Source organism: Mobula hypostoma, chromosome 2 (genome assembly GCF_963921235.1).
Source record: "Mobula hypostoma chromosome 2, sMobHyp1.1, whole genome shotgun sequence".
NCBI lineage: Eukaryota > Metazoa > Chordata > Chondrichthyes > Myliobatiformes > Myliobatidae > Mobula > Mobula hypostoma.
Window position 1 is genome coordinate 222,695,773 of NC_086098.1, and position 15,839 is coordinate 222,711,611.

Below are 15,839 nucleotides of genomic sequence, written 5' to 3' on the forward strand. Positions count from 1 at the left end.
ATATACCATCTCTAAGTACACTTTCCATCAATTTACCCACCACTGACGTCAAACTCACAGGCCAATAATTGCTAGGTTTACTCTTAGAACCCTTTTTAAACAATGGAACAACATGAGCAACATGCCAATCCTCCAGCACCATCCCCGTTTCTAATGACATTTGAAATATTTCTGTCAGAGCCCCTGCTATTTCCACACTAACTTCCCTCAAAGTCCTAGGGAATATCCTGTCAGGACCCGGACACTTATCCACTTTTATATTTCTTAAAAGCGCCAGTACTTCATCTTCTTTAATCATCATAGTTTCCATAATTTCCCTACCTATCTTACACAATTCAATATCCTCCTCCTTCATGAATACCAAAGAAAAGAAATTGTTCAGAATCTCCCCCATCTGTTTTGGCTCCACACATAGCTGTCCACTCTGATTCTCTAAGAGACCAATTTTATCCCTCACTATCCTTTTGCTATTAATATAACTGCTTGGGATTTTAAAATTATACAATGCATTAAGTGAACAGACAATGATCAAAACAAGGTGTTACTGGTAGTGGTATTTATCAACAACCCCCTCACTGCTCAGATTATTTGTTTTCACAAGAATTGCTTGATTTTAAGACTCATAACAAAATTGGTCCAAACATGAACTGTTAAGATGAAATCCAGGACAAAATGACGGCTTTTGGCATCCAAGTAGGGTGTGACCAAGCGTTACTGTGCTCAGTTCTAGTTGCCTCACTATAGGAAGGGTGTGGAAACCATGGGAAGGGTGCAGAGGAGATTTACGAGGATGTTGCCTGGATTGGGGAGCATGACTTATAAGAATAGGTTGAGTGAACTCGGCCTTTTTTCCTTGGAGTGACAGAGAATGAGAGGTGACCGGATAGAGGTGTATAAGATGATGAGAGGCATTGATCATGTGGATAGTCAGAAGTTTTTTTCCCAGGGCTGAAATGGCTAGCACAAGAGGGCACAGTTTTAAAGTGCTTGGAAGTAGGTACAGATGGAATGTCAAGGGTAAGTTTTTTTATGCAGAGAGTGGTGAGTGCTTGGAATAGGCTGCTGGCAACGGTGGTGGAGGTGGATAGATAGGGTCTTTTAAGAGACTCCTGGACAGGTACATGGACCTCAGAAAAATAGAGGGCAATGGGGAACCCTAGATAATTTCTAAGTGTTATGTACCCCTGTGGTTCCGTTTTGCTGTGGGTTGTCATTTTAAGGCACAAGAAAGAACTGAGACTAACTTTTGGAATTCTGCTGAGAGAGAGAGAGGGGCAGAGTAAGAACATGTTCGGCACAGCTTTGTGGGCTGAAGGGCCTGTATTGTGCTATAGGTTTTCTATGTTTCAATATTATTCACCTTTCCTCACTAAATCAGGGAAAAGCACTTGAATGTCATTCTCTTTAGAACATGGTAACTCTTCTTTCTACTCCACACGTGCAAAATGACATCACTGTTTCTCTTAAAGGCACAGGCAGTTATTTTAGCATTACCAGGGTGAATACATTAGAGCACTTTAACAATAAAAACTGATATTCAACAGTCACCTGGTTACACAAAACATGAAAATTTCCAAGGGGTGAATACTTTTTATAGGCATTGTTAATGGTGGAACAAATGAGGCTGTCCAAGTCAGGATCAATAAGGCCAAAGTAGTTTTTTGAACACAGAATATAGAACATAGAAATTTACAGCACATTACAGGCCCTTCGCCCCACATCTTGAAGATAGTGTGGCATTAAGTCATATCAAGGAAACCAAAATCAGAATCTTCAACTCAAATTTTAAAAATAGTGCTCCTATATGGCTCTGAAACCTGGAGAACAACGAAGAAGACACTAGAAAAACTGCAGGCTTTAATCAAAAAACAACAGGGATTCTGCAGATGCTGGAAATTCAAGCAACACACATCAAAGTTGCTGGTGAACGCAGCAGGCCAAGCAGCATCTATAGGAAGAGGCGCAGTCGACGTTTCAGGCCGAGACCCTTCGTCAGGACTAACTGAAGGAAGAGTGAGTAAGGGATTTGAAAGCTGGAGGGGGAGGGGGAGATGCAAAATGATAGGAGAAGACAGGAGGGGGAGGGATAGAGCCGAGAGCTGGACAGGTGATAGGCAAAAGGGGATACGAGAGGATCATGGGACAGGAGGTCCGGGAAGAAAGACGGGGGGGGGCGGGGGTGACCCAGAGGATGGGCAAAAGGTATATTCAGAGGGACAGAGGGAGAAAAAGGAGAGTGAGAGAAAGAATGTGTGCATAAAAATGAGTAACAGATGGGGTACGAGGGGGAGGTGGGGCCTAGCGGAAGTTAGAGAAGTCAATGTTCATGCCATCAGGTTGGAGGCTACCCAGACGGAATATAAGGTGTTGTTCCTCCAACCTGAGTGTGGCTTCATCTTTACAGTAGAGGAGGCCGTGGATAGACATGTCAGAATGGGAATGGGATGTGGAATTAAAATGTGTGGCCACTGGGAGATCCTGCTTTCTCTGGCGGACAGAGCGTAGATGTTCAGCAAAGCGGTCTCCCAGTCTGTGTCGGGTCTCACCAATATATAAAAGGCCACATCGGGAGCACCGAACGCAGTATATCACCCCAGTCGACTCACAGGTGAAGTGATGCCTCACCTGGAAGGACTGTTTGGGGCCCTGAATGGTGGTAAGGGAGGAAGTGTAAGGGCATGTGTAGCACTTGTTCCGCTTACACAGATAAGTGCCAGGAGGGAGATCAGTGGGGAGGGATGGGGGGGACGAATGGACAAGGGAGTTGTGTAGGGAGCTTTAATCAACCAGTGCCTGAGAAGGATCTTAAATATCAGGTGGACTGACAAAGTAACCAACCAGAAATTCACAGAGAAACAAAAATGCAAATGGGAATGTAAGTGGATTGGCCACACCTTGAGGAAACCAACCAACAATATTACCAGGCAGGAATTAAAATGGAATCCCCAAGGAAAGGGGAAAAAGGTGTAATATTGACGTGACTCGGACACCGCTGTAGATTGAACAACCAACTTTATTCACCAGACTTCCATTTTTTAAACCCTTTTTCCACGTCCTGACGTCATACGCACTCTACGCTACGAATACTCACACAATACATTACATCCCCCTTCTCAAGATTTTTTTTTACAACACTGAATTACCAAAACAATGCCTCTAGGTACGCCCTTCTTACAGTGCAATGACTATGACATAAACTAAAAAAAATCTTACCTTCTTGTACTGTATTCTGCATTGTACTTTACAATACTAACAGCAGTGTATTTTCTTTTACCAACATAGACTAATAAACCTTTCATTAGTCTCTGTATCGAGCTGGAAGTTTGACTTGTCTCCCAGACCATGCGTGATACAACTGTGACTGTGCTTGACCTTCATCCGTGTCAGTCTCTCGAGTGACCTCTGTGTCTTTGGGGTCTGCATCACACTTGGTGTCGTTTGTTTCCATGTCTCTTTATGTGGAAATGTCCTGTGCATCTGTACGTGGAAACTCACTCTCACCTGTCTTCAGCAGATGTTTCCTGTTCCTCCTGTAGACTCTTCCATCCGGCGTGCGAACTATGAAGGACCTTGGTTGCTGATGTCTGTTCACAACCACAGCTGTTGCCAAGTGTCTTCTCTCTGTATTCTGACATTTTCACCTGTATGCAGATCTGGCAACTGTCTTTTATGTCTGTCATAGTAGCTCTTTTGCTTTATTTGCTTGTACTTCTGCTTGTCATGTACTTGAGCATTACCTTCAGGAGTTAGTAGAGTTGTGGATGTTGGCAGTTTGGACTTCAGACAACGTCCCACCAACAGTTGCGCAGGAGAGAACCCCACACCCTCAATCGGTGTGTTGCGGTATTCAAGCAGAGCAATGTAAGGGTCACCGTTGCTGCTATGTGCCTTCTTGAGCATGTTCTTGACAGTTTGTACAGTTCTCTCTGCTTGTCCATTAGTCTGAGCGTGCCCTGGATAGGAAGTAACATGTTGAAATTCCCAGCTTTCCAAGAACCCTCTGAACTCACCACTGGCATATTGTGGACCATTGTCACTAACGACAATATCTGGAATACCATGTCTTGCGAATGTCGACTTCATTGCGGTAATGACACCTCGACTGGACGTGTCACTTAATTTGGTGATCTCCGGATATTTTGAATAGTAGTCCACACAAAGCAGATATTCTGTACCATTGTAGTGAAAGAGATCTGTGCCAATCTTCTCCCATGGTCTTCCTGGTAGTGGGTGGGAAAGCAGAGGCTCTCTTGGATTGCTGTTTTTGTTTTCATTACAGACAGCACACTGAGACACAATGTTCTCTATCTGAGTTGACATGCCTGGCCAATAGAGAATGTCCCTTGCTCTTTCTTTACATTTCACTATCCCCAGGTGTGACTCATGAATTCTGTTGAGCATTTCCTGTCTCATTTGGTTTGGTACGATGAGTTTTGCCGTTTTGAACATTAGTCCTGATGCATAGCTGATTTCCTCTTTAAATGCCCAGTATTTATGCATTTCCTTTGGAACATCTTTTCTTTCTGCTGGCCATCCATTCATTGTAATATCTCTTAGCATTTGCATTTCAGGATCATCTGCAGTCGTTTTCCTGAACATGTTCAACTTCTCCTCAGAGATGGGTAGCTGAGGTGTGACCCAGTTGACCTCCAGCTCTCTTCCTAGCAACTCTTCCTTTTGCTCTTTGAGATAAGCACGGCTCAGAGCATCAGCGATGTGCAGTTCTTTTCCTGACTTATAGGTGACTATGAGAGTGTACCTCTGTAGCCTGAGAAGCATCCTTTGCAGCCTCAAAGGAGCTTGGTGGAGTAGCTTTTTGAAGATGCTCTCAAGTGGTTTGTGATCACTCTCAACCTGGATTTCTTTGCCATATACATATTGGTGGAACTTCTCACACCCATAAACTATGGCCAGTAATTCCTTCTCGATTTGAGCATATCGGCGTTGGCAGTCCATAAGTGCTCATGATCCATACGCCACAGGCCTCCCATCCTGCAGTATAACAGCTCCTATTCCCTCCGAACTGGCATCCACAGACATCGTCACTGGTTTATTGACATCATAGAACTTGAGTACTGGTGCATTGGTAACCAACTGCTTCATTGTGTCAAAACATTTCTTTTGTTTGTCTTCCCAATGCCATTCAGTGTTGCCCTCTAGTAGCTTTCAGAGTGGAGCGCTGACCTCTGATAAGTTGGGAACGAATTTGGCAAAATACTGTATCATGCCCATGAACCTCAATAGTTCTTGCTTGTCTTTGGGTGGTGGTAGCTGTACCACAGCTCTGACCTTTTCATCATCTGGTTTTAGCCCATCAGCACTGAGCACATGACCTATGTATTTGATCTCTGTAGTTCTGATCTTACATTTACTTTTGCTCAGTTTCAGGTTGTACTCACGTGCTCTCTCCAGGAGCTTCCTCAGTCTCTGATCATGTTCCTCAATTGTATCACCCCATATCAGCAAATCATCAATGATGTTGACCACCCCATCCAGGTCTTCAATCATTTGTGCCACTGATCTCTGGAATACCTCTGATGCAGAAGAAATCCCAAAGGGTAGACGCAGGAAGCGATATCTCCCTATGGGCGTGTTGAAAGTGCATAATTTGGAACTTCCTTCATCCAGCTTGATCTGCCAGAAGCCTTGGTTTGCATCTAATACTGAAAAGTATTTTGCATTAGGCATGCGGGAGACAACCTCTTCAACCATGAGCATCAGATAGTGCTCTCTTTTGATGGCTTGGTTGAGATCTTGTGGATCCATGCAAATCCTCGTTTTTTTTTCTGTGACCACTGTCACCATACTATTCACCCAGTCGGTCGGTTCTATTTGTCTTGTTATGACTCCCATCTGTTCCATTCTGTGTAGCTCCTCCACTACTCGATCCCTGAGAGCTACTGGAATCTTTCTCGGGGCATGCACAACTGGTGCAATAGTTGGATCAATCTTGATATGGTGTTTCCCTGGTAAACATCCTAATCCAGAAAACAAGTCATCAAAGTCTTTGAGAATGTCATTTTCTTTTTCAACACCATAGATTCGCTTCACCAGGCCTAGCTTTGTGCATGTTGCTTTGCCCAGTATTGATGAAACATGTTGCTGTACTACTTCAAACACGATCTTGTATTTTTGACCTTTGTATACACAGGTGAGTGCTTTTTTGCCCAGTGGCGCCGTCTTGTGGCCGAAATATGCAACATGCTTGCAGATGGATTTTTCCAGTCTTCCTCTGACGTCCAGTGAGTTGAATGTTTCTGCCGACATTACATTGGACTTTGCCCCCGTGTCAAGCTTAAAAGTCACTTTCCTCCTGTTTATTATCAGATCTTAGGTCCAATCATCTTCATCCTCCATCTGTGCATTGTCAATATTCTTGATTGCATACCTCCTGTTCCACTTCAACTGTGCCAATGAACATGTCACTGTTGCCCTCACTCTGTTCCACAGCATGCATTTTCCTTGCGTGCTCCTTCAATCTGCAAAGTGATTTCTTTTCTGGCATAACTTGCATGTCTGACCAAAGGCTGGACATTTTCTGTATCCATGTTTATAACCACACCTGTTGCAATTAACTTCCTTTTGATCATCCTGTGGAGATGGCTTTGTCTTATTCTTGACAGTTTTCACAGTTTTTATTTTGTGCACTTCAATCTCTTTATTGAGCACTTTAACCAGACTTGACGTGATCTCGCTGGCACAGCAAATATCAATCGCCTTATCTAATGTAAGATCCGCCTCTCTCAATAGCCTGCCTCTCACTTGATCATCTCGTATGCCACATACAATCCTGTCACATATTAAAGAATCATGCAGTTGTCCGAACTCACAGTCTTTTGCCTTGCTCTTCAAATCTGTTACATAGGCGTCTATGGTCTCTGTTGGTCCTTGAACCCTCGTAAAAAACTGGTGTTGGATGAACGGTATTAAGTTTTTTCTCGGTTCGCAATAATCTTGAAACTTTTTTTCAACACTTCAATTTTATCTTGCTCATCATCTTGGAAGACAAACGTGTTGCAAACCTTTATTGCCTCTTCTCCCGCTACGTGCAGAAACGTAGCACATTGCACTTTCTCCGTCTTTTCAGCTACGCCGCTAGCGGTGCAAAACAGCTCAAACTTCTGGATCCATATTTTCCAGTTTTCAGCAAGATTACCTTGTAGGCTTAAACTTGACGGTGGCTGTAACTGTGACATCTTTTACGTGTCTTCTCTTCCTTTTTATTTTTCGCGTTTTCTTCTGACACCATGTAATATTGATGGCCTCTGCTCCACTGGGCACTAAGGGCCCAAGAAGAACAAGTGGATGATTTTAACTTTCCACATATTGACTGGGACTCCCATACTGTAAAATGACTAGTTGTGATAGAGTTTGTCAAATGTGTTCAAGAAAGTTTTGTTTATCAAACTTAAGTCCCAATGAGAGAGTGTGCAATACTTGATCTGCTATTAGGGAATGACGCAGGGCAGGTGACATAGGTTTGTGTAGGGGAACACTTTGCATCTAGTGATACTTGGTAGTGTGGAGGAGCAGAGGGATCTTGGGGTACATGTCCAAAGATCCCTGAAAGTTGCCTCACAGGTGGATAGGGTAGTTAAGAAAGCTTATGGGGTGTTAGCTTTCATAAGTCGAGGGATAGAGTTTAAGAGTCGCGATGTAATGATGCAGCTCTATAAAACTCTGGTTAGGCCACACTTGGAGTATTGTGTCCAGTTCTGGTCACCTCACTATAGGAAGGATGTGGAAGCATTGGAAAGGGTACAGAGGAGATTTACCAGGATGCTGCTTGGTTTAGAAAGTATGCATTATGATCAGAGATTAAGGGAGCTAGGGCTTTACTCTTTGGAGAGAAGGAGGATGAGAGGAGACATGATAGAGGTGTACAAGATAATAAGAGGAACAGATAGAGTGGATAGCCAGCGCCTCTTCCCCAGGGCACCACTGCTCAATACAAGAGGACATGGCTTTAAGGTAAGGGGTGGGAAGTTCAAGGGGGATATTAGAGGAAGGTTTTTTACTCAGAGAGTGGTTGGTGCGTGGAATGCACTGCCTGAGTCAGTGGTGGAGGCAGATACACTAATGAAGTTTAAGAGACTACTAGACAGGTATATGGAGGAATCTAAGGTGGGGGCTTATATGGGAGGTAGGGTTTGAGGGTCGGCACAACATTGTGGGCCGAAGGGCCTGTACTGTGCTGTACTATTCTATGTTCTATATCAGTGCCATTAGTTTCAAAGTAAATGTGCATAAAGATAAGTGGTCTATGGGTTAAGATTCTAAATTAGAGAAAGAGCAATTTTGATGACATTAGAAAGGATCTGGCAAGTATGGATTAGGACAAGCAGTTTTCTGGCAAAGGTGGATTTGATAAGTGGGAGGCCTTCAAAAAAGAAAATATGAGTACAAAGCTTGTATGTGCTTATCAGAATATCAGGTAAAGATAACACGTGTAGGGCACAAGGTTGCCTTAGCAGACAACGTAAATCCTAAGGGATTCTACAGATATGATACGAACCAAAGGATTGCAAGGGACAAAAATCGATCCTCTGGAAGATCAGAATGGTAATGGAGCCAAAAGAGATGGGGGAGATTATTATTAAGGGCCTCCAGCACCTAGGGCATGCCCTTTTCTCACTGTTACCATCAGGTAGGAGGTACAGAAGCCCGAAGGCATACCCTCAGCGATTCAGGAACAGTTTCTTCCCCTCTGCCATCTGATTCCTAAATGGACATTGAACCCTTAGAGACTACCTTACTTTTTTAAATATATATTATTTATTTTTTGCACAATGTTTTAAACTATTCAATATACTGTATGTATACTGTAACTGATTTCCTTATTTTTATTATTATTTTATTTTGTGTTTTGTTTCTTCTATATTATATATCACATTGAACTGCTGCTAAGTTAACAAATTTCACGACAAACGCCAGTGATAATAAACCCGATTCTGATTCTGATTCTGAAATGCAATTTCTGCATTTGTATTTACTAAGGTGAGAGAGGGAAATGGGAATGTGGAATGGGGAATCCTGTATATTCAGGAGACTCGATGCAGATTGGGAGACTGCTTCATCACCAGAAAAAGCAGCATCTCCCAATGGCCACCCATTTTAATTCAACATCCCATTCCCATTCCGACATGTCAGTATATGGCCTCCTCTACTGTCGCGATGAGGCCACACTCAGGTTAGAGGACCAACACCTTATACTCCATCTGGATAGCCCCCCAGCCTGATGGCATGAACATCGATTTCTCGAACTTCTGGTAACATCCTCCCCCCCCAGCCCCCACCACCATTCCCCATTCCCTGTCCCCCTCTCACCTTATCTCCTTGCCTATCACCTTTCTCTGGTGCTCCTCCCCCTTTTCTTCCTTCAATGGCCTTCTGTACTCTCTTATCAGATTCCCCCTTCTCCAGCCCTGTATCTCTTTCACTAATTAACTTCCCAGCTCTTTATGCTCCCCCCACCCCCACTTTTTTACTCTAACTTCTCATCTTTTTGCCCCTAGTCCTGATGAAGGGTCTAGGCCCAAAACGTTGACTGTACTCTTTTCCATAGATGCTGTCTGGCCTGCTGAATTCCTCCAGCATTTTGTATGTGTTGCTAGGGTTTGAGTTCATCCACTTTATCCATCATGTCCCATCAGTCCCACCATGTTTAATAGCTGCTCCTTGCTGTCTGTACTTTGTCTTACTTGTCACACTATCATTCTTAACCTCAACTCTACCACCTGTTGCCCTGCTGCTGTAGTTCCAATCTCTCTACCACTCTAGTTTAAAATTTCTCCAGTGCACCAGCATCTATCAAGGATATTGGTTCCCCTTCAGTGCAGATGCAAACTATTTTGTTTGCACAGGTTCTACCTGCGCTGCAGGGAAACCCAATGTTCCCTCCTGCCTGCACCAGCTCCTTAGCCATATGCTGAACTGCACTATGTATCTATTTCACACCTCACTAGCACATTGCACAGGTAGTAATCTTGAGATCACAATCCTGCAAGTCCTGCTTGTGAACTCTCTACTTAGTTCCTTAAAATCACTTTATAGGACCACATTCTCACTCTTGCCTATGTAATTGGTATCTATAAGGACTACCACCTCTGGCCTCCCCTCTCCTCTAAATGTCCTGCACCCAATGTGAGACATCCTTGAATCCTGACATCCTGGATTCTCTACTGAGGCCACTGAAACACCTATATGCACCCTTACTTCAAGCCCCCTATCACTATCACTCTGCTTAACTTAATCTTTCCCTTCTTTGCCTCAGAACTGGACAGAGTCTCACTAACTCAGCTACAGAAGCTCTCCTCTGTAAGGTCATTTCCTGCCCCCCCCCCAACAGTATCCAAAGGGGCATACCTGTTACTGAGGGAAATAACCACAGAGGAATCCTTTCTTCTCTTAGTGGTCACCTATTTATCATAGACTGTATATGAGGTGTGACCATCTCATTAAAACTCTCATCTATTATCTCCACACTCCCAGATGATGCTGAGCACCTCCAGTTCCTTTACCTGGTCTATCAGGAGCTGCAGCTAAGTATACTTTCCATCAATATGGTCAAAGGGAAGACCACAAGGCTCCCTAACTTCCCACATCTTAAAGCATTGCAATGTCCTGACTACCATTTTCTCTACAGTAAGTCAAAAGTTACAAATCAACAGGAAAATAAAAACCTTACCTATTGTTATCAAGCAATAGTGAATCAAGGCAACTGGACTTGCTGTGTTGTCTAGAAGATGTTTTACCATTCATCCAAGAAGCTTCCTCAGTTCAGATCCACGGTGGGTAGTTTTCTGGCTTATAAACTCCATGAGTTGTTTAAAGGTATAGCAATCACCTAAGGGTCAGAACTGAAGAACTGAAGAAGCCTCTCCGATGAGTGGTGAAACGTCTTCTAGACAACGCAACAAGTCCAGTTGTTTCGATTCACTACTGCTTGATATGCAATGATTGAGAACCTTCATAGACTTACCTACTGTTCTTACCATCAAAGCCTCAGATCTCCAATCTTACACTGGCCCACTCCACAACAGCCACGCTGCTTAGCCCTACCTTCTGTTTATTGGTGGAGTTGCCGTATACTTAGCCAACCAGAAACAACTTATGAAAAAAGTCGCTGCCTCCTCCCCTCTGCTGCTCTGGCTACCACAATTGCAAAAATAGTTAACTATTAACAGTTTAACAACTGCCTTTATCTCCACCATCTAAAAGAACAGAGCAAAATCCATTTGCAGTAACTAAAGATACCAGAACCATATGAAGACATGTACACTCACAATTATATCCATCTAGGTAAATAACTGAAATAGTCAAACCAAATATTACACCTTTGTTTTATTGAAATGCTTCCATTTGCTTCCAATTTTTAAATCATCTTTTTATAGTGGATCCAAAGACCTACGTTTCAGGGATTGGAGTCTTCAGTATTTCAGGTTTGACTATCAGTCTGCACCAAAAGCTCAGGGAGATTATCTTTACACAGGCCACCTGTACGTGGGACCTGGAATGAGATTAATTGGGTGTGAAATTTTGGATGGCAGGCTTTGAAGTGGATGGTTACCCCATCGATGGTAAATGGAAACATTGCTAAACACTGTCTGTATGGCAGATGTTGTCTTTTGTTTGTTCATCGTCAACCTCGATCTTCATGGTTTGATTGTCCAATACAGTAAAGGTCAGAGAATCAAATTCAACTCCTGGTGGAAGATCAAAGTCATTGGAAAAGCCTTGAAACTTGAATCTGGTTATGCCATTTTCATCCTGAAGCCTCTCCACATGTTCCCCTGATATGGTCATCTTTCTATCCTTGATCTTTACCATCACTTTTTCTGGAGAAATATTTCCCAAGTTTATAGAGACAGAAAATGGGTTACTTGTGCCGGTATCGATCCCATTACTTTGATGGTCGAATTTTGAAGTGGCAGAATCCATTAGGAACTTACACTGATAATAAATGGGTTATAACATTTTGAAAACTGGTATATGTACAACAGTAAATATGCATTCTGACATCATGGACTGTATCCCCACATTTAATGGACCTCTTATGATGAAAATGACAGCATAAAGTATAAATGTAGCTGGCTCTGCATCAGAATCTGTAGCCTGGAGGGGACATATGATTTGTGTTTTAAACTAAGAAAATATTTTAGAAAGACATAAAATTGGCACAATTAAGTCCTTTCAAATACCATTTTTCTGGAAGTTTAACAATGAACTTTTTTATCCACAGACATTGCAATTTATTTGTCGGTAAGTATTGCTCTGCTTGGTTTACACACATCTTCTAAATCCAGATTTCCATACATTGTAGTGGTAAAAAATATGGAAAGAACATCCGTGATATTGTTACTAGCTGTAAACATTGGAAAGGATTTGGGGAAATGAAATGGGTTTGTTTAAAAACAGAGAGCAGGTGATGATAAATCAAAGCACATTTAAAAGCGCAGATTAGGGTGATAACGCGTCTGCAAATGCAAATTTCTAGCAATTCAGTATGTTTATACATTTTAATCAGGAGATCCTATATTTATCCTTGTTGTGCATTATTAATATGTATAGATATCCATCCCCAAGATATTTGGCACATTGCAGATTATCTAGAAGGCTGTTTCTCTTTTGCCTTTGCATCGTTTCTTACTGCTTGCATTGTCTCATGCCGTTGTCCTAAATTCTACATCTTTTTTCTCACATTACTAGGGCCATTAGCAAATCCATGAATGAACATCATGAAACCACTCATATAAGTGCATCCAGAATACCTACATGGCTGAGGCTTCCAGAGGCTGTAATCCAAATACTTAAACATACAAGGTAGAAACCATTAGCTAAATGATCATGAAAATATGATCAAATGAAATCAAAATTGGTGGGCTAAATAAAAATTTAAAAAAACAGATGAGTAAAGACTTTTAAAACAAAACAGGAACAGGCTAATGCAGAGCATAAACCTCATGTTTACATGGCTAGTATAATTAGCCTATGGTATTAAAATATAGTGGGTTCCAATTTGAGTTTAACTAGCAACAAAATACCGCTGACACTAGAGATCTGAAATAAAAGAGAAAATTCTGAAAATAGCAGATCATACAACATAAAGTAGAAAAGAGAGTTAAGTATTTCAAGTCAGCGACCTTCTAACAGACAAATGTAATGGAAGGCTATTAACTTGACATGTTAATCTTCATTTTTTCACATATGCTACCCACCTGTTGACTATTTCAAGGATTTTCAGGATGATATTCACATTTAATCAGACACAATGCAAATGCTAATAAGAACTTGAAGTTAAATCAATGCAGCAGAAAAATATTAGGAACTATTCAAGCTAACTTTTCATTACAAATTTTAAATTATAGTTATTGGATAAAATAAATTGTCAATGAATCCAATAATTTAATAGTTAAAGTTTTCACCATTTTGTGATATGTCATTTGATTAAATTAATATTTTTAAGGACCAAGGTTAGGGAATGGGAGCAACTATGGCAAATGAGAAAACAATTGACTGGTCAACAGATTATTAAAGGTTCCTCTTTAGAGTTCAAATAATCAAGAACATATTTCATCTAGAAGTCCTAATCATTTCAATTTATTATTCTCTGCGATATATCAAATATAGAACATTATAGCATAGCCCACCATGTTGTGTGGACCTTTTAACCCACTCCAAGATCAATCTAACCTTTCCCTTCTACATAGCCATCCGTGTGTCTATTTAAGTGTTTCTTAAATGCCTCTAATGTATCTGTCTCCACCAATACCTCTGGCAGAGCATTCTATGTACCCACCATTCCTTGTGTAAAGAACACATCTCCATTATACTTTTCCCCCAATTATGCTCCCTTGTATTTGCTATTTCCTCCCTGGTGAAAAAGTCTCTTACTATCCACTCTATGCCTCTAATACCTCTATCAATTTACCTCACATTCTCCTTAGCTCCAAATGGAAAAGCCCTCGCTTGCTCAACCTATCTTCATAAGTCATGCTCTCTAATCTAGGCAGCATCCTGGTAAATCTCCTCTTCATCCTTTCTAAAGCTTCCACATTCATATTTGATATGTCAACACTCTATGTATTCAATATTCTCTAAACACAAACATTCATACAACCACATTGGCATTTCTACTGTTATGAAATGGTATCTCAATATCTGATCTTCAAATGTATTCCTAAAATGAGGCATCGATAATATTATGCGTACTTTTAATACAACTATTGCATCTAAATGTATATTTCTGATAAAATTAAGTACTTACAGTAAAGCTAATTTCGGCAAATAACGAAACTTCGTCTGCATTTTGTCGAATGCATGTTCAACGATTATAAACAGTTTTTCAATGAAAATGAGCAACATAATACAAACTTTATTTACGCCTTTTTCATCACAAAGGTGCATTAAGACGTGCGTGATCTCGCATACGTGGCGTAGGCGGATAATTTTACTGCTTTATGCAGTACCATTTCCAGATAATTATGCACCGGTAAGTTATGCAAAGTGAATCTGCAACGGGTCCTTCGGGATCCGCCCTCCAAATCAACAAGGAAAATGATGAAATAACTACATTGGGGAAGAAAGAGGAATTGCAGGAAATCGAGAAGGAGCTCACTGACCAAGATGGGGTAGCACCGAATAAGTTTTCCATTTCTATTAATGTAGGTGATGTTCCCCCCGAAGAAGTGACAGTGAAAGTCAGGGAAGGAACTTTATCAATTTCTGGCCAACACGTTCAGAATAAGGGTAAGGGATTCAGCTTTCATGGTTTTAATGAAGAATTTACCATTCCTCCAACCGTGGATTCAAGATCTCTAGTTGCTACTATTTTGGATGGCAAGACTATGAAAATCGAAGGATACCACATTGCAACGCCAACGGATAATAAATCTCAGATAAACTCGACTGAGATTGTGGCGGATTCAAAGACGACACATCAATGTAGGAAGCGCAGTTTCCCGATATCCGAGCGCAGCTCGTTTAACAGTAGCCACGATGTAACCACTTACCCCATTCTCGGTTCTGGAAAAAACTGCGACACTTTTATTAACTGTGAACACGACGAATGTCGTACTTCGACTGTCTGCTGTCGTACCCAGAGTTTTCCAGTCCACTGCACCTCCAAAACACGTTGCAACGAAACCAACCCAAGCTCCGATAAGTCTATAGGCCGCCCAACACCATCTAAAAAACGAAGAACTGCCAAAATGACATCTCCCACATCCAGCAGACCCACGACACCTAGTGTCAGACCAAAAACGAACAGGACATCCACTAACAAGTCTAATATCAATAAGACCACGCCACCCATTTCTCGGACAAAACATTCAGTTGTCTCACCGACACCAATGGTGAGGTCAGGCGAAATGCCAAACTCCTGGTCGGCATGGGCGAAAAGTGACTTTGAGCCACCAACACTTGCCCCGGCAAGAGACATCAACAAGCCACCCCCTCCTCAATGAAATCGATACTGATACAAAATCAGCCTTAAAAATCGGTGCTGATAGATCAGCAGTTACACGCATATCATGAACCATTGGTCAGATTCCCGTCGCCATAAAATTAAGATGTTTTCCTTGCTACTAATCTCCTCCTATGAATCTAACCCTGACTAGACATCCGTGAGTTTAAATTTGCGGTACTGCAAGCAAGGCTGCAGTCTCGGGATAAGTCTTGCCTGCATTAGCTACCCCTTACGCTAACATCAAACGAGATCGGATAATCACCTTCCGGAAGATGATGGGAGAAGGGGTGGAAAGTTCGTAAAGAATTTTAGGTAGCAGATTCTGCAGTCCACATTTGAGAGTCCAAAAAAAAAATCTTTGCATTTACTTTAA

The 15,839-nt window shown here is 41.8% G+C and overlaps 1 long non-coding RNA gene across 1 annotated transcript in view; it reads right to left on the minus strand.

The window, feature by feature from the left end:
• LOC134342877 (uncharacterized) overlaps nt 1-15,172 on the minus strand; it is a 73,415-nt gene extending 58,243 nt beyond the window's left edge. Inside the window, exon 1 of the long non-coding RNA XR_010017132.1 lies at nt 15,012-15,172. This is a non-coding gene — a long non-coding RNA (uncharacterized LOC134342877). The remainder of the gene's footprint in view (nt 1-15,011) is intronic.
• Between the last annotated feature and the right edge of the window lie 667 nt (nt 15,173-15,839).